This window comes from Callithrix jacchus, chromosome 6 (genome assembly GCF_049354715.1).
Source record: "Callithrix jacchus isolate 240 chromosome 6, calJac240_pri, whole genome shotgun sequence".
Lineage (NCBI taxonomy): Eukaryota > Metazoa > Chordata > Mammalia > Primates > Cebidae > Callithrix > Callithrix jacchus.
In genome coordinates, this window is record NC_133507.1 from 48,540,334 (window position 1) to 48,559,329 (window position 18,996).

An 18,996-nucleotide genomic window follows, 5' to 3' on the forward strand; every position below is an offset into this window, starting at 1 on the left:
GTAGGAGCAGAGAGTATCGCAGGTAACTACCAGTTGTCCAGCTTAAGTATATGATTGCATGGAAATGCCAATCTGAAAATAGCAAATATTGATGAACATTTAGGTTTGGGGTGTGCATGTGTGCTTTAATGTGTTTGGTTTGGGTTTTTATGTAGAGAGACCTTTAAGATATTCAATGAAAAATGTTAGGATGGCAGTTGGCTTAGAGGTCAGAAGAGGAGCCCTGAATGAGAATATAAATCTGGAAGTCATTGACTAACAATTTATATAGTATCTAGCTATGACATGCACATGTATATTCCCACATCCTCATATATACATCATACACACACTCAGATATTGATACATAGAACTACGTCATGCTGAACTATAATTTAGCCCAGCTTAATTCAGAAAAGACTATCTTTTAATATTAAAGCTTAGGATCTATATTCATTCGTATTAAGTTTAGCTACTTGTGGCAGAAACCAGAACACACCTATTTCTCAGGTAACAAGTCTGGAAGTAGGTTTTCTTGAGCTAGTGCTGGTAAGGGACTCAAGTTTCATTGAGTTCCCTACCCTCCCATCCTAACTGTGGCATTTGTATTCATTGTACTGTTACAGTATTCTGGGCAGCAATAAGGAAGTACAATGTAGTGCATTTGTCAGGAAAGCAAAGCGTTTCCTTTTTTCATGGCCACCCCTAGAAACTAAAGTCCCAGGCAAACCAGGTGTTTTATCTGAGCATAATGTAACCCCAAATACAACTGAGATTACGTTTTTTAAGAAAGGTAGTGTGAATATCAGATAGACATTTGACGTGCTGTGATTTGAATGTGCATCTTGCAAAATTTAAGCATTAAGAGTTAATGGCCAATATGTTAGTAGTATTAAGTTTAGCTACTTGTGGCAGAAACCAGAATACACCTATTTCTCAGGTAACAAGTCTGGAAGTAGGTTTTCTTACTAACATCAATATGTTAGTAGTAAGAGGTGGAGGCTTTAAGAGGGGGTTAAATCGTGAGGGCTTCAGACTTCATGAATGCTATTAGGTGCCCTTATAAAAGTAACTGAGGGAGAAAGTTTGTCTCTTTTGCCCCTGCCTTCCACCATGTGAGAGCAGTGTTCCTCCCCTCTGGAGGATGCAGCATCAAGGCACCGTCTTGAAAGCAGAGAGCAGCCCTCTCCAGACACTGAACCTGCTAGTGCCTTGATAGTGGACTTACCAGCCTCCAGAACTATGAGAAAATCAATTTCTCTTCTTTATAAATTACCCAGTCTGTGGTATTTTGTAACAGTAGCACAAATGGACTAAGATAGCATGTCTGCCAGAGAGTTATTGGACTTTAGAGCTTTAATAGAATTTGAAACTGCCTTACCACAATTTTCCAGATGAGATTAAAGTGATTTGCTCCAGGCTACATTTTGAACAGGTAGTACCGGCAAAAAATAAAACCGGTAAAAACAGAACCTAGGTGTGCTGGCTGGTAACACACTCATTCTACCGTACTGCAATATCAAGTGCCTAAAAGTTTATAATGTGGGTCTACAACCTATCTCAGAACCCTCTGTGTTCCACTTAACTCCCATAGTTCTCTGCACAAAGGATAATTATCATATTTATCACACTCTTCTGTAATTATTTGTTAGTGTGTCTACTTGCTCTCTAAATTAAAAACACTCTCTGGAGCAGATATCATGAGTTATTAATCTTTGCTTCCCTTTCCTATCCTCCTTCCACTCTTATCTTCTCAGAGAACACTCAGAGTATTGTAGATGGTTAATAAGTTCTTGTTAAATGAATTAGCTTCACTCAGAAGAATATAACCTCATGATGATATTTTAGTGTTGCTGATGGAAGGGTATTAAACATTTTCATAGTGTTAATTTTTACTCCAACAGCCCCCAAGCCATTGATTAAAATCATTAATACATTATCATCATCATAGATCTCAGGGCTAGTGAAGTCAGCTGATTCAATTTCTACATTCATGTAGTCATTTTTATCATTAGAGTCAATTAAGAACCAGAGAAGTTACATTGCCCAAGGTTACAAGATCAGTAGGTAAAAGGGAGGAGGCAAGGCACGGGTGTCCTTCTTCTTATGGCTAGTGTCATTATTGTTGTTTTCAGGTCATCGCATGAAATGAAATCAAAGAAGTCTATTAAGAGGGATACAGTAGGTTATTAGGTTCTGCACATTAACTAGGAACTGATCAAGATTTCAAGCTAAAGATGTGGCGATGAACAGCCTGAGGGTCATTCTTCAAGCACTTCCAGGCAAAATGCTGTGGAGAAAGTTCCAGATTCTGAGATTCATGCCAGCAAGGCCTTGTAGCCCTGAGATCAGGCAGTGAGATTTTAGGTGTGTTTTATTTTATTGAGCCTTGCCTCCACTCTGAGAGAGCATAAACCTGGCTCCTGGGGGTGCTCGACAAGTCACCCATCACCATTGGGTAGAGGGAGTGTTTATGATCTGGGTTTCAAACTGCTCACAGTCTCTTAGGACCCAGCTACCTGCTGCCACATCTGGAATAACGGGTCCTCTTTCCTTATGAAATTTGAAAATTCTACAGATAAATCAGTGATCAAGGAAGGACCCCTGGAACACAACTACCGATTGAAGCAGTTCCATTTTTGCTGGGAGGCCATCGATGCCTGGGGCTCTGAGCATACCATGGATATCAAAGGCTTCCCAGAGCTGCACTTAGTGCATTGGAATGCATCGAATTTGGAAACTTTGAGGATGCAGCACTGGAAGAAAATGGTTTGGTTGTGATAGGAGTGTTTGTAAAGCTAGGCAAACATCATAAAGAGCTACAAAAATTAGTGGATACTTTGCTATCAATTAAGCACAAGGACACCTTTGTGGAATTGGGGTCATTTGACCCTTCCTGCCTGATACCTACCTGCCTGGATTACTGGGCCTACTCAGGGTCTCTGACTACCCCATCCCTCTCCGACTCTGTCACCTGGATCATTAAGAGGCAACAAGTAGAGGTTGATCATGATCATCTGGAGCAATTTTGGACCCTGCTTTTCATTTCTGAGGGGCAGAAAGAGAAAAGAATTGTGGACAACTTCCACCCTCTTCAGCCACTGATGAATCGCACTGTCCATTCAACTTTCCGGCACGATGATGAGCTGAATGTACAAGTGAAACCCAAGCCGGCCACCAGCCAAGCAACCGCCTAAAACATTCACATGTGGGCAGTACTTTGCTTTTACTTTAATTACACCAGCTTACTAAAAATTGTATTTAGTGGGTACAGAGCTTGGGTTGCAAGAATTCTAGAGCTCTGTTGTGAAACACAGTGATTATACTAAACACTACTGAACTGTGTACTTCACGTGATTAAGATGGCCATTTTTATATTTGTATTTTGCACTTTAAAAGTAAAAAATTAATTTCATAGAGAAAAAATTAAATAGGGTTGGAGGTGCATGTATAAGTTTGAGAAATATCTCTTTTAAAAGGGGGAAATGTGAAGGCTTTTGCATGTATGCCCTAGGAAATGCATAAAATTCTTAAAAAGGTAAACATGGTAAAAAGAAGTCTTTCTGCAGTTCACCTGTTTCAAAGTATTGTTACCTTTAAAAGGGTAAACACATGAGATACGCATTTTCCTGAGTACACAGGCTTTCCTCCTATCTGTCTTGCAAAACAATAATTGCAAAACCCTATTGAAGTGAGTTTTCCAAATTGAAGAGAGAAGCAATATACAGAATGCCTGACTTGCCCTCCTTGCATCTTATATCTGGTGTTCTGGTGTGATTATTAACCATACTCTTTTTCACTTTGAACCATGTCCTGGTTTGCATGGCCATCATTCCTGAAAGGGTAATAGAAACTGTCTTGAGGCAGTTTCTTTCTCTGTGCCTTAGATGACCCTCAAAGGGGCACAGCAGATTTCCCTGGCTGTTGATACACCTTAAATAGAAACTTGCGTTTTTATGCCCTCAAAAGTGTTTTGCTTGTACTTTCCTAAAGGTGAAAGTGGAAACGGGAGTAAGGTCTGTCAAAGGTCTTGGAAGAGCAGTTAAATGAAAATTGCTGTTTATCTTTATTAGATAATACTATATCAATAAAGCCATTTTTTATAATTAAAAAAAAGAGGTACATAGTAAGCATGAAGACCATCAGGTACAGAGTTAAACATAATCTTATATTTAGTATTTATATTAATCTTTATCTTTTTGTTACTAGTAGTCATGTAAGACCTATTTGCCCTGGACATAAACTCACTCAATATAAATTTGTTGAATAAGAATATTATATTTCTTCTTCAATTCAATGCAACCTATAATGCAAGTGAAAAATTTGGAAGTTGATTGAAAAATGAGAAATAGTTGGGTAAGTCAAATAGGATCAATTTGAATTTGCATGTCAGGATAATGCCTCTAATCTATCTAAAGAGTTAGAGTCTGGGATTCTGTTTATAAAAATATATTCTTACTTTCATACTAGACTATTTGATCCTCTCCTAAACTTCATAAGTTAAAAATAAAAAAACAAGAGCAGATTTTTTTATTTCTAGTGATGAAAATTAGGCTCAGAAAAGTTCTACAGCCTGTCTAAATTCTCATAGCTACTTAGTTACAGAATAGGAAACTCAGAGGGAATAAAATTCAGGGAATTCTGCTTTGAAATTCTGGGCTCCTTTTACTTCATTACCTTTTCCTGTTGTTAGAAGTGAATCAGCCTGGGTTAGGGTGGATAGAAACAATACACATCGTAAGAGTCAAGATGATATTTTATAGATTTATTTTTTAAATTATTTGTTAAACCTAGCTTGGTTACTAAACAACTATACTCAAGACAGGTAATCACTTAAAACCTCAATCATTTGATAAACACATGAAATACTCAAACAGTAATTAATTCTGTTCAGAATTGCTTTGATGTGCTACATTGAATGATTATTGTTTTTAAATTCATAATTGTCTAACATCTACTTACCTATTGCTATGGGACAAAGAGACCATTTTCATTATACGTATACCCTCCAATCCTGCCTGTATACTCTGTGAAAAGCTGATTAGGAGCAAAGTTCATTAAGGTGTATACCAAAGGAACTGTGGAAAACTAAATCAGAAAACCAACATAGGGAGTTAAATGGAAAATAAATCCCTTAACATCTGTTTGTTCTTTTAAAAATGTATACATTTCCTTTGCAAAAAAAGTTAGAAGTCAGAAACTTGTACCAAGAAAGGACTTATTGTGAATAATTCAATACCTTCTTACAAACACCACTGCTTTCTCATAACCAATCTGCCCTCCAAATAATATTATATAGACTACCACTATATTTGTATTTGTTTAGTACTTTAAAAACATTTCACATACATTATCTTTTCCTTTTTTTTTTTTTTTTTTTTTTTGAAATGGAGTTTCTCTCTTGTCACCCAGGCAATGGCATGTCTCTGCTCACTACAACCCCTGCCTGCTGGGCTCAAGCGATTTTCCTGCCTCAGTCTCCCGAATAGCTGGGTTTACAGGTGCCCACCGTCACACCTGGCTAAGATTTGTATTTTCAGTAAAGACTGGGTTTCACCATGTTGGCTAGGCTAGTCTCGAATTCCTGACCTCAAATGATCCACCTGCCTCAGCCTCCCAAAGTGCTGGAATTACAGGAGTAAGCCAGCATGCCCGGCCATCTTTCTGATCTCTTTATATTAGTTTGTGCATTATTTTACATCTACATACTTACTACATTTCATTGATCATCCCATCTGTCTAAAATGTAAGCTCAGGGGTTATTCTTGTATCATAGAACCATGTTCAGTTTTGAAAATATAAAGAGCATAACATTTTAGTTAAGCAAGATGATAAATGTCCTGAGCATCATGCAATTAATTTCATAACAAGTATGTCATAAATCATCCAGAATCTCCTCATTTTCTTGTATCACAGAGACTTAAGAATTCTAGACATGCAGTTACCAATATCCTCATCTCTGAGGTTGCACCTGAGAAATGCTCAAAACTCTTGGCCCCACCCAGACCAAACCCTGTAACTGTTAATGGCTGTCATTTAAGGATCTATGTACCTCTATTTTTCACGCCAAGGACTTTAAACTTTTGAACTCTAAATTCCAGGTTAGTTGATCTGATGCTATTCTTCCTCCTTCCTAGAACTCAATTTCTCCGCTCAAAATTACATAACTTTGCAATGTTTCTTCCATTTATCTTCATCCATCCACACATTCCAGGATGTGTGATTGCCCCGACCACTACTCTAACCAAAATCTGCTTTATGGAATTAATTTTTAAATATTACTTAAATTCTTTTGTAAATTTTTGGTACCTTACTACAAGTGTTTTAATAGCATAGTAACTCTAATTCCGGAATATGAAAGACTCTTAAAGATATTTAAGGCACCAAATGAAAAGGAAAAACTCTTAAGGAGGGAGTGATGAAAAAAGTAAAGAGCTGAGAGCTTGGTTCTGACGTACAAATTTGGCTGATTCCTTATCCAGATTAGAATCTGACTTTGTGACCCTGAGCGCAGTTTCTCTATTCTGGTCCTCTGACAGACAGTCTAGAAAGATTAAGGGTAAGATCTTTGACACTTTAATTTAGAGCCAGAAAGCAATATTTGGGTTAGGAAGAATAATGTCAAACTCAATGCCAAATGCAAAACATTTCAGTTCTTTTATTTCATTTAATGCTAGAAATATTCTGAAGAAGGAAATATATTCTTGGAAAAGAAAATATTGGGAATAGAGACATCCCTGGAAAAAAGGTAATATAATTTTTAAAGTGCCTAATTCAAAATGATTCAAAAGGCACAGAACCTTTTCCCCTTCATCATTTTGCCTACATTCTAAAATGAAATCTTACCATTTTTACTGTACTCAGAACAAGTATTAGATATGTTATTAAAATGTCAACCTAGAGATAAAAATGGGTCAAAGGTATCACCTTGATTTTTATCATTTTATGCCTTGAAAATTATAACTTAAAACATCCAGTTAATAATCTTCCTAATGGACTACAGAAATGCCAGTTACCTATATATCCCTTTTGTTACACTCTGTGACAGTGTGTCTTTCAGAGACCAAAATATCCTACATATGCTTCTTACGATGTAACATCAACACTTCAATCGAGAGGTGAAGTCTAATTAATCTCTCTTGTTTCTTTCTCTTTCCTTTTCCTCATTCTCTGTCTCCTCCCTTTCATCCTCAGCCACTCTTGGAACCCAGCCAGTCACCATCCGGTCAGCAAGTCCACACTAGCCCATGTGGAAAAACAATACAGAAAGTTCCACATGGAGAGAAACTAACCCTCCATTCAATAGCTAGTCACAACAACCAAGGATAAGCGATCCTTCAGATGATTCTAGTTTTCAGCCATTGGGCCTTCCAACTGAGGCCCCAGGTATTGTGAAAGAGAGGTAGGCAGTCCCCTCTGTTCCCTACCTAAACTCTTAATTCACATGATTCATCAGCATAACAAATGGTTGTTTTCCTCAAATACATTTTACATAATTTGTCATAGTACAGTTAACAGAAACATTGTCAAATTAGAAATATGAACTTGGTGTTTTTAGTTTCTATTCTTGGCTTTTTTCAATTTTTGATTTTTTTTTAAATAATGAAGCAGAGTATTATGTCGTCTACTTCATTCCTTCCTTGATTCTGAATCTCCAAGCCAGATTCAATATAATGCCAGAGGTAGCACACAGTACAACCATATTTCAAGACTAAATGAGCGATTTAGAAACCACATGGGAACAACATATTTTGCAACCCTATCTGTGTTAGTACCCAGATGTAGAAACATTTAACTTACATTAACATACATTCAGGCCAGGCACAGTGGCTCACGCCTGTAATCCCAACACTTGGGGACGCTGAGGCTGAGGCCAGCAGATCACTTAAGGTCAGGGGTTCAAGACCTGCCTGGCCAACATGGTGAAACCCCATCTCTACTAAAAATACAAAAATTAGCCAGGCATGGTGGTGTGCACCTGTAATCCCAACTACTCCAGAGGCTGAGGCAGGAGAATTGCTTGCACCCAGAAGGCAGAGGTTGCAGTGACCCCAGATCATGCCACTGCACTCCAAGCCTAGGCAACAGAGCGAGAATCCATCTCAAAAACAGTAACAACAACAAAAAAAATTCATTGAATATCTATATGTTCAAAAGAAAAAAATGGAGGGATTTATGTTAAGTAGCTTGTACAAGGCACACAATATTAGTTCCTTAAAAATGTACGACAATCTTATTACGTAGGACATCACCACAGATGAGACTAAGAGAAGTTAAGTAACTTTTAAGATCTTACTACCAGTTGTTGGTAGAGTCAAGATTCAAACACATCTTTGTTATGACAAATATATGATCTTTGCACCTTACCTTGTTTTTATAATGGGATAATAATAGTAACAATTTCAGTTTGTCACATAAATAGAATGAAATTCATGAAAGTTGCCTGGAACACAGTAAACAATAAATATTAAAAATTAATGCTATTTTGTGTTTTCTTTTCTACTTAGTGCTAGATACTGTAAAAATACAAAAATTAGTAACCCATAGTATTTACCTTCACTATATTTACAATATAGTGTTGGGAATGTTAAGTTGGATCTATATTGGGTTAGGTATTGTATAAATACACAAATAACTATAACATAAAATACATTCTAATAAATGACTTAAGACAGGTATAAGAAAGTGACCATATTCAGTTGAGGTATCAAGAAATGTTTCACGAATACAGTGGAGCCAAAGATGGATCTTGATGGCAAAGATTTTATTTTAACAGAGAGGAAGAGATACTAATTTCATGTAGAAGGAATGGCATAATGAATGAATACGCAAGCATTGGGAAATTTCTTTAAAAATTCTACAAAGTTTAGTCTTCCTGGAGAAAAGGGCTCATTAAATTTTTAAGATGGAAAAATTAGATATGTTTATGAGCTAGGGAAAGGAGTCAATAAAATTTTTTTAAATAGAGACAGAAAAATGGCTATTCTAAAAACTGTAAGAATGGAATGGGTTGAGGAAGGTGGGAATCCAATTGTTCGTGAAAAGCAAGTGAAGTACCTCATTCTCAGAGACTGTAGGAAACTGCAGTTATATATTAGTTGACTGTGTATGAAACAGTAAGGGGTGGAGGAAGAAGGCACATAATGACTTCAAGTCCTCAGTTGGATGGGAAAGGAGATTGTATGAGTGCTAGAAGAGAGAAGAGGGCTTGAAGAGGATGCTTAGAATGGTTTCAAAACTGAATAAAATAAGTGATTGAATAAGGACATATACAAGGATTGAAAGTATTGTTCCCATGGTATGTATTTATTGTTCATCTCCCAAGTGTTAGATTTTGAAAGCACTATAATAAACAAGGTAGACACTCACTACACCTTCAAGACAGAGATTAGGTAAGTAAATGGAAAAATCACCATTCAGTGTGGTTACCGTTTAGGAACTTTGAATGGAAAGTTTCATTTAAATATCAATAGGCATTAACCAAGCAAAGAGTGAAAGAGAGAAAGAGGAGTAAAGAGTGTTGCAAAGCAAGGCTTAGTGTACCTCTAGTGAATGCAAAGATGCACAATTACAGGAAGTCTGGCATATTCTATTTCACTGAATGTAGTACCGTCTGGAAGTTCAGAGAGATGCAGTTAGGGTGAGAAGAGGAGAGGCTAAAGAATAAGAGGTGAGAGCCTGACTATGTGGGTCTTTATATATTACAGCAAGGAGTTGGGACTAAACTCCAAAGACATTAGAGAAACACTGTATGGTTTTACACAGGAGAAAAATCAGCTCAAATTTACATTTTGAAAGATGTCTTGGTTAAAGCTCTCAGTGTGGCAGGGGGTGAGGGGGGAACCAGAGTTATGATTGAGCTGAATAAAGCAAAAAGAAGAAATGTATTAACTATATATTATACTGTTTTTCAACCTTTTCCATATCCTGGCACAGATGGAAAATGATAATATTTATACAGCACCCCGGGGAAAACAGATGAGGCTGCTTGTGGCAGGAGGCAAGCAGCCTGGGGACTCCAGCTGCCCTGAAGGCTATGGGGGTCAATATCGCAGCACACATCTGCAGCAGACCAGCTGGAGAGCTCAGAGCCACTACATGAAATTATAGACTCAGGGATAAATCATGCAAACAGAGACTGGCTAAGCCTCAAGAGAGGCTGAGGCTAGGAACTCTAAAACCATCAGAAAAGTCAGATCTCATTTCTTAGACTCTCTTTCTCTCTCTGTCTGAGGCAATGGGGTTCTATTTCTGCTCCTTCTGGCATATAGATGCTTTCTTGTGCACATGACCAAATCTGCCTCCTATCTCCCATATGTGCAAAGTTCTTCCAGTTAAAGTATCTAATAATAATAATAAAACTAACAATCGTTAATGCTAATTCCACATTCTCAAGAAAAAGAATCTGATTGGACCAGGTGTCTGTCTATCCTGTTTGCATCTTTTGTTATCAGTAAGAGAGATGCCCTATAATAAACATTGGGCCTTGGAGGCCCACTGCTATGTGATTGGAGGTAATTCCCAGAAGAGCTGTGGAAGTTAGCAGACTCTTCAGACCTCATAAGAGTACTCTGGCTACCACAGGAAGCATGTCTAAAGAAAACGCTATATGGGATTCATGGAGATGCATTGAGAAGCTGTTCCAGAAGCCAGGAAGTTCAGGATGGCCAAGGCAAGAGTAAGAGTATTATTAGCAGAAGTACAGAGATTTGAGCAATAGTTTAAAGGCAGAATTCATAAGATATGGGGTTTGGTTAGATGAAAGTATACAAAGAAAAAGAGCCAGATTTCTGTCTTGCATGATCAGGTAAACGGGATGGTATCTTTCAGTGATCAGTCACATGTAGGAGGAATAACAAGACTGCGAGATAGAAGAGTTTTACCATTGGGTGCGTATGTCCAGAATGCAGCTGGTTAGGAGATACCAGAGCTCAGAAGAGCCATCTACGAGGAATTTAGATTTGGGAGTTTTAAAAATGATGACCAAAGTTTTGAAATGAAATTGTATAGTTAGAGAGTTTAAAATGGGAATAAAGGCTGAGAAACAGTGGAAAGGACCCCAAGAAAACCCATATATTGAAAAATGACCAGAGTAAGAGAGGCATCCAGGAGACTGGGAAAGAGTACCAAGATGGGAGAAGAGAGCACAAGAAAGGAAAATGAAAGGCAAAAGGATTTTTTTTCTACAAATAGGGAGAAACCAGTAGTGCTAAATGTTGTTAAGAAGTAAAATAGAATATAGAATTAAAAGAGCTCATGGATTTAGCAATAAGTGCCTTGGCAAGGAAGCCATCTAAATAGAGGAGTGAGTACAAAAGCTAAAATAGAAAGTATTTAAGAGTAAATGTGAGATAATGAGAGATAAAGTAAAGCTTTAGAAAGAGTCAAGAGAAATTTGGCTGTGAAAAGGCAGAGAGATATGCCAATAGTCAGAGAGGGTTATAAATTGAGGAAGTGTTTTGTTTTGTTCTTAAATGTCATATTAATTCCATACAATGGTGTAGCTGGCAGGCATCTCCAAGCTAAAGAGTGAAGATGAAATGGTGGCATTAACTCAAAGAGTGCCAAATCTTTGCTACCTGTGCCTAAAAATGCAGAGGATAATGCTGAACTGAAGGATTTAGAAATGCATTCTCTGGTCGCTGAATGTGTCAGGTCAATGAAGTCTTCATGTCAGGTCACGATCTATTCTGCCAACAGAGATCATGGTCACGTGGACCCATATATGAACTCCACCACACATTGAGAAGATCCTTGCTGGAAAGAAACAGGTTGTTCCTCAGCCAAAATCTGATGTTTCTCAAAAGAAAAAGACAACCCAAAAGAAATTGAAGGAGGAAAATTTAGGATAAGGAAATACGAAGCACACAATGCAAATAAGAAAATAAAAGGGAAGACATAGGTGACAATTGAAAGAAAACATGAGATGAAGATGCGATATGTGTGTGTGTGCAAGGTGTATTGTTTTTACAGAATGGAAGAGAACTAAGAATTTAGGATTATGCCCAGGACATAGTACATACTCAATACATATAGGTATGAAAAAAAGAAAAAGAAATGAGGGTAAGAAGTGAGAGAGGAAGAGAGGGAGAAAGAGAAGAAGAGAAATAAAGAGGGAGGGAGGGAGAGAGGGAAGGAAGGAAAGAAGGGAGGGAGGGGGAAGGTGTTTCAGACTCAATATGGGGATTCCCTGAAAGTTGATGTCATTGAAGGTATACCAAAAAAATAATGGACCAAAATCCCAGTGTAAATTGGAAAGCATGATGTCTAGAACCTATATATTTATTAAGCTGACTGAAATGTGGCTTTAATGGGCCAAAGATTTCTAAAGAGAAAAATATACATTAAAAAAACAAGGATATCTGAAATAGTAAGACAAGCCCCAGAAAACAAAGGCCGATAAAGCCAAAGATCACTGTAGTGTCTTTAAAATGGTGCTGATGGGGTGAGCTGAGCTACTCCTCCTTGGCTTTCATAAACAATAAAGTGAAAATAAAACAATTCCCAGAATCTGTTGGCTATTTACACAAGAGGCTAAACTATAATCTCTAATGAAAACCAGATGTGACAGGATGTTGAAATGGATTGTTTCACTCCATTCTGGGGCTGAAGCCTCGACATAATAAAGATCACTTTCCAGTTTAGGTACAGCTAAACATGCAGACTTCAAAGGAGTAGCCAAAACACAGTTTTGTGATTGTTAATCTCTTATCCTCATTTAGTGCACAAAAGATTTGGGAGTTTGAGAGAAAAGTTGAATAGAAAAAGATTTGGGTGGAGAGTTCATGTTCTCTGGGATTCCCTCCCCAAGTGAGAGAAGTCAGAGATCTCTTTCCCACCTCATTCCTGGGAAATTGGGGTTGTTGGACACCATGAGGAGAGTTTTAGGCATTTTCCTAAAACTCGTTTTAGGTGCTTCAGGTGACACAGTAGGTGACCGTCTAAAAAATCAAGGTTCCTAACAGTGTAATGAACTAAGCGCCCTGGGAATGGAGGAAGGCGGACAAGGCTGTGCTGAGTCTGGCCTGCATTTCATGTTGTTAGGGCAAAGGGGATGAATATTTCCTATGGACCAAATATGGGTCTCTTGCAACAGAGAAAACACGAGCCTTTTTAAGACCATCCCTTAAGCGGTAAGAGAACGTGACCAGAAGGAAGTTGGAGGTACTCTTCTGGAGGCAGAGGGGGCTCTAGGGACAATATAAGAAATCAGTTCCAGAAAAATGTTACTTCTGTCGAGGCTACTACTAGTGAGAGATGGTCGAAGACGGCGCTCCTCTGTGGAGCTCACCAAAGTGATACATGAGGAAAACGACTGTGGTGCTCAAGAGAGTGGTGACACCCAACAGCTTGAATTCAAGAACACACTTTGAATGCTTTGAGTGAAAATTTTTATGCCTTTCTTAATTTTACCTCCTTTGATTTCATCCATATGCCAATCTTGGAAGGGTCAGAAACTGTTAGAAAGATGGAAAATGGAATAGAGTTTCTAGATTGGGAGAGAGAATCCTGCCAAGACTTTTCCTTCATTTCCCACTTCACACCAGCCTGGGAGCTCTAAGGAGAAACAAAACTAACCTAATACTAAATTTGACGTGTTAATTATTATACCTGAATGAATATATTAATTATGGGAATGAAACGGTGATCTATGCCTTGAAATGGCTGGGAGACTTTTCATTATTCTGTGTGTGACTGGGATGCCATGGATTTGTCCAAGATTTCATCAGGGGCAGGCTAAGTACTAACCCCATGCAATAGGTTTGAACAGCGAACAACGGGAAAAATCAAGTGGTTTCTCATTGTCCCACAAGAATCTCTTATTCATCAAGATGTTTACACAGGTATTGAAAATTCACCCACTACTTGTTCTCTTTTCCCAAGCAATAGAAAAACAGACATGTCTAGTATCTTAAAATGTTTACCTGTCTTGAAACTTGAAATTTTAAAAAGCAATAAAGGGCTGAAAAAAATCAGGTGAAACCTGAAGTAATTTTATTTTGTACAATATTAAAACAGCTTCTTTTCCTTTATTTTCTGGAAGGAGTTAGAGAAAGTTTAAAGGAGAATTTCTTCTACCTACATAACATAATCTTCTGTGCTGAATATAGCCATACATAAATGAACCACTTTCTTCCTTCAATGCTATTTTAATGATTATTCTTAAAACATATTTGATTAATTAAATGAACCCAGTGAAACATATTTGTTAGGAGAACAGTTATTCTGTGAAATGTTAATGTTATGGGCTATCTCTGCTCTGGCTAACTGTGGTTTCACAGACTAAATTGTTCTAGGCAGAGTCACGTATCGTTTGCTTTCTCCTAATACAAGCCTAAACTGTAGAATGCTGATATCCATGAGAAATACTTGAAGAAATAAAAGCAAGCATCTGGAGGGGAACCAAATTCTCTGCCTATGCAAAACAACTAACAAAATACTAAAGTTGAATACTAGAATTTGGGGAGTCTTCTCTGTCAAAACCAATCACCGATATTCATGCAGTGACTGCTATAGGCATTTGAAAATCAAGCAGGTTGACATTGACTGAACCATTCTTGTAGTAGAATGTTTCTGCCATGTATTTTTCACCAAGATCAATTTTTGGTTAATTCCATGTTGAAATATGAATGTTACATTTTTATAGAGGTCATTTAAGGCTTTAGAGAAGTAAAAAGTTTAATTTTTTTCCTATGATGGATACACTAGTTCAATTTTTCATTTGAGGCACAATTCTTTTTATTTCTATTTTCTCATTGCAGTAGAAACATTTAACATGAAATATACTCTCAAACTTTTTGGTGTACAAAGCAGTATTGCTAATTCTAGGCAGGATGTTGTATCTCAGATCATTGGAACTTATTCATGTTGCCCAACTGGAACTTTGTACCTTTTAAGTAGCAACTCTTCATTTTTTCCTACCCCTAGCACCCAAAAACCATCATTCTACTCTCTGCTTCTATGAGTTTCACTGCATGGGATACCTTATATAAGGGGAATCATGTGGTATTTGCCCATCTTTGATTGGCTGATTTCACTTAGCACAGTGTTCTCAAGGTTCAACCATGTCATCTCATATAGCAGTATTTCTTTTTTTAAGGTTGAGTAATATTTTATTGTATACCATATTTTCCTTACTCATCTGGTCAGTGGGCTTTTAGGTTATTTTTGCATCTTGACTATTTTGAATAATATTGCAATGAGCATGGCACTGCAGGTATCTCTTTAAGATAATGGCTTAAATTCTTTTGGCTATACACCCCAAAGTGGGATTGCTATGTCATATGGTAGTTCTATTTACATTTTTTTAGGAATTTCCATATTACTTTCCATAGTGGCTGCATCCTTCTACATTACTACCAATGGTATATAAAAGTTTAAATTTCCCCATATCCTCACCAATGCTTTTTTTTTCAAATTGCCATTCTGATGGTGTGAAGTGAAATGTCATTGTGGTTTTGATTTGTATTTCATTTCCTTGATTATTAGTGATACTGAGCTTTTTTTCCCCCCCATATACCTGTTGGCCATTTATATGTCTCCTTTGGAGAAATTTCTATTCAAATCTTTAGCCCATATTTAAAATGATTATTTTTATTTGGGTTTCTGTCATTTTACTACTTGGTTGTAGGAGTTCCTTGTATATATTTTGGATATTAATTCCTTAAAGATACGTGGTTTGTATATTTTTTCCTATTCTATAAGTTTCCTTTTCACTCTGATTGTTTCCTTTGCTGTGCAGATGCTTTCTAGTTTGATGTAGTTCCACTTGTCTAATTTTGCTTTTGTTGCCTGTGGTTTTAATGTCATATCCAATTAATTATTGCCAAGGCTAATGTCCTGAGGCTTTTCCCCTGTGTTTTTCTCTAGGAGTTTTATAGTTTCAGCCTTACATATTTGAGACTTTAATCTATTTTTATTAAAGAGTGGATTTTTATTAATGTGTGAGATTATATATTTTTTTCTGCATGTGGATATGTAGTTTTCCCCACACCATTTTTTGAAGAAACTAACCTTTTCCCATCATCTATTCTTGGTACCTTTGTCAAAGATCAATTGCCTGTGTATGCATGGATTTATTTCTGGACTCTCTATTCTATTTCATTGTTCTAAATATCTATCTCTATGCCAGTATCATACTTCTTAAGTTACTAGAGCTTTGTAATATATTTTGAAATCAGAATGTGTGTTATCTATAGCTGTGTTATTTCTTGAGACTGTTTTGCTATTCAAGGTCCTTAATGGCTCTGAATAAATTTTTAGATTTTTATATTTCTGTAAATAATGTCATTGGTATTTTAATAGTGATTGCATTGACTCTGGAGATTACTCTGTGTAGTATGGCCATTTATACTATTAAGGCTTTTCGTCCCAGAACACAGGATTTATTTTCATTTGTGTCTAAGTTTTTTCATCAATATCTTACAGCTTTTAGTGTAAAAGTCTTTCACTGTCTCTGCTAAGTCTATTCCTAAGTATTTTAGGGTTTACTGCATGTAAGATTATGTTATTTGAAAACAGAGATAATTTTCTTCTTTTCCTAATTCTTTGGATGCCTTTTATTTATTTTTCTTGCATAATTTCTCTGGCTAAGACTTCTAGGACTATGTTGAATAAAAGCAAGAGTGGGCAGTTGACCTTGTTCCTTATCTTAAAGAAAAAGCTTTCAGCTTTTCACCATTGAGTATGATGCTAGCAGTGGGCTTTTGATGTATGGCCTTTATGCTTTCCCTTTGCTGAGCCTGTGGGGATGAATTATGGTGACTGTGTGATAATTCACATTTTTATTCTCATTTTCCCCCAAGCATTTAGAATATGCCATATCCTATAAGTGCTTTGACAAGAGAGAGATAAATGCCAGTACATAGGGAAGCCCCTGAAAAATTTGAGACTTTGCATATGCAGTCCAATTATTTTCCACCCCAAAGAGAAGCTGGGAGGGAACTAGAAGTTTTCTTCTAATCTTCTGGTCTTATGCCAAGAGTAGGGATGGTGGTGAGATGATATGTTGAACTTTCCTACTGGTTTCAAGGTGGCCGATTTTGCCCTGTACAAAAGGGCAGCAGAGGAGTGCAAGAGCCTTTCAACTAGTCTGGACTTCTCACAAAGGAAATTTGTACATGTATTGTTGAATTGGGTGAACGAGAGTCCAACTTTATTTTCTGCTATCTTACTGATGTCATTCCTTCCATAATATTTTAATTCTTTCCATAATTTCCATTTGATGCTGCTGAAATTTTTGCTGAGTTTGAATAGATTAAAAGGAAATATACAGTAATAATGCTTCTTATAATAATTTTCTTACTTGAAAAATTCACTACAAATAGAAATTATGTCTAAAGTCTTACCTGTCTTATTAGAAATTTCTTTTAACACATTTTCTTTCAATGGTGGTTGTTTTTACTTCAATGTTATAAAGTAAAAAGGACAACTATTATATGCCTTTATTAAGGTCAAGGGGAAAACTGGGAACAGAATTTAAACTGGCCTGAATTCATGGGAACAGAATTTAAACTGACCCAAAATCAAAAGCCTGATCTAAACTCCAAATAAGTATTCTTTTTTATGGTCTACTGAATGGAAAAACTTTTTATTTATCACAAATCTAGAAGTCACATATTCAGTCTCTACCTCCAAAATCTATTTCATAATTTGACATGGGGTAGGAAAAGTACAGAAGCAGTGTTTCATATTTCTATTTAGCAGTGTCTCTGGGAAGAAATTAATAACTGCTTAGCTTGGAGTTTTATCTTACAGAGAATGCTTTTGCATGGAAGCAATAAAGTAACTCCTCCTGTAATCATATAAATAAAATACACACACAGCATTGGAACTAGGAGCCCATTCGTTTCCTCTGTCTTGTTTTCTCAATCCATACTCCCCAGAAAAGGAATATGCAACATCCACAACCACAGAATACATCCCATGTTCACAATGGAACCAAGGTCCTCCTTTATGCATCAATGGCCTTGCATTGGCAATCACCTCTCTGCTCGTAGGTCATTTTATTCCTAGGATGTTGAGAAAAAAAATTCACCTTAAAAACTCTGCTCCTCACCAAAAGCATTAGAAATTTCATGCCATAAACTTGAGTACTTTGTTTCACGCAGTTGGAACTCTAGGTTTCCAAAACTGTATTGTAATTTATGCCCTCAAAGATTTAGTTTTTAATACAAAAAATTTGATATTGTTCTAAAAGGATTCCTCTTGGCCTCTTCCCTGTCTTCTTAGCTTTCCTGTTGCATAATGCACATCAGATTATTCACAGAATATCTTGGACCAGCTGTGCAATTTACTGCATTGCCCTATTTTTCAGGCCTACCACCTGTTAAAGCCCTGTGGTTTCAGCTTGTTCATTCATTTCATATATCCCCCCCTGTAAATTACAAGCAACAAAAGTAAAGGTAAGTATCATTTCTGAAGCCTTGATTATAGTATGTGGAAATTTAGTAGTTAATACAAGAGACATGGGCCTTGTCATTTACATCCAAGTAAAAGAGAAAGATGTTAAACCACCATTGATATTATTTGAGTACAATTGAGGGAAGTGCTATGAATGGTGGTATGAAGGACTGTGAAAAGGGCATAATGGGGGAATCTGTGCTAATTTGGAGTGTTGGATAACAAGGAGTCAATGGTACAGGAGCAATCTAAGCAGAAGGGATAACAATGTGAGGAGCATGAATGGAGAATACGGATGTACTCCAGGAAATGAATAGGTCATGGTAACTAAAGTAGGTGTGAAACTCTAGGATTCCACAAGATGTACTAGATAAGGGAAAAAACTAAGAGGAGGGGGTTTTTGTTTAAACTTTCCATACCCTGCAATGTTGGCACTTGCAGTGATGGATTGTTACTGAACGGCCAGCAGCAGTTTCATCAACAGTCTTACAGGTCTGTATGACAGTGTGCGGTAGGACTCTGCTCATTTCGACAAGTGCATTCTCAGTTCTTCTGATGGGGAGGTCAACGACAAAAGGTCAACACTGTACCAGACAAAAGGGAGGAAAAAAGGAT

General features: G+C 37.0%; 1 long non-coding RNA gene and 1 pseudogene across 3 annotated transcripts in view; one reads left to right on the top strand and one right to left on the bottom strand.

The window, feature by feature from the left end:
* The first annotated feature begins 2,224 nt into the window (after positions 1–2,224).
* On the top strand, positions 2,225–3,176 carry LOC100390380 (carbonic anhydrase 5B, mitochondrial pseudogene; annotated as a pseudogene).
* A 12,795-nt stretch (positions 3,177–15,971) lies between these two features.
* Positions 15,972–18,996, bottom strand: part of LOC118154541 (uncharacterized) — a 310,862-nt gene continuing 307,837 nt past the window's right edge. For all 3 annotated transcript variants that reach the window (XR_013519318.1, XR_013519317.1, XR_013519316.1), the window contains one exon: positions 15,972–18,965. This is a non-coding gene — a long non-coding RNA (uncharacterized LOC118154541). The remainder of the gene's footprint in view (positions 18,966–18,996) is intronic.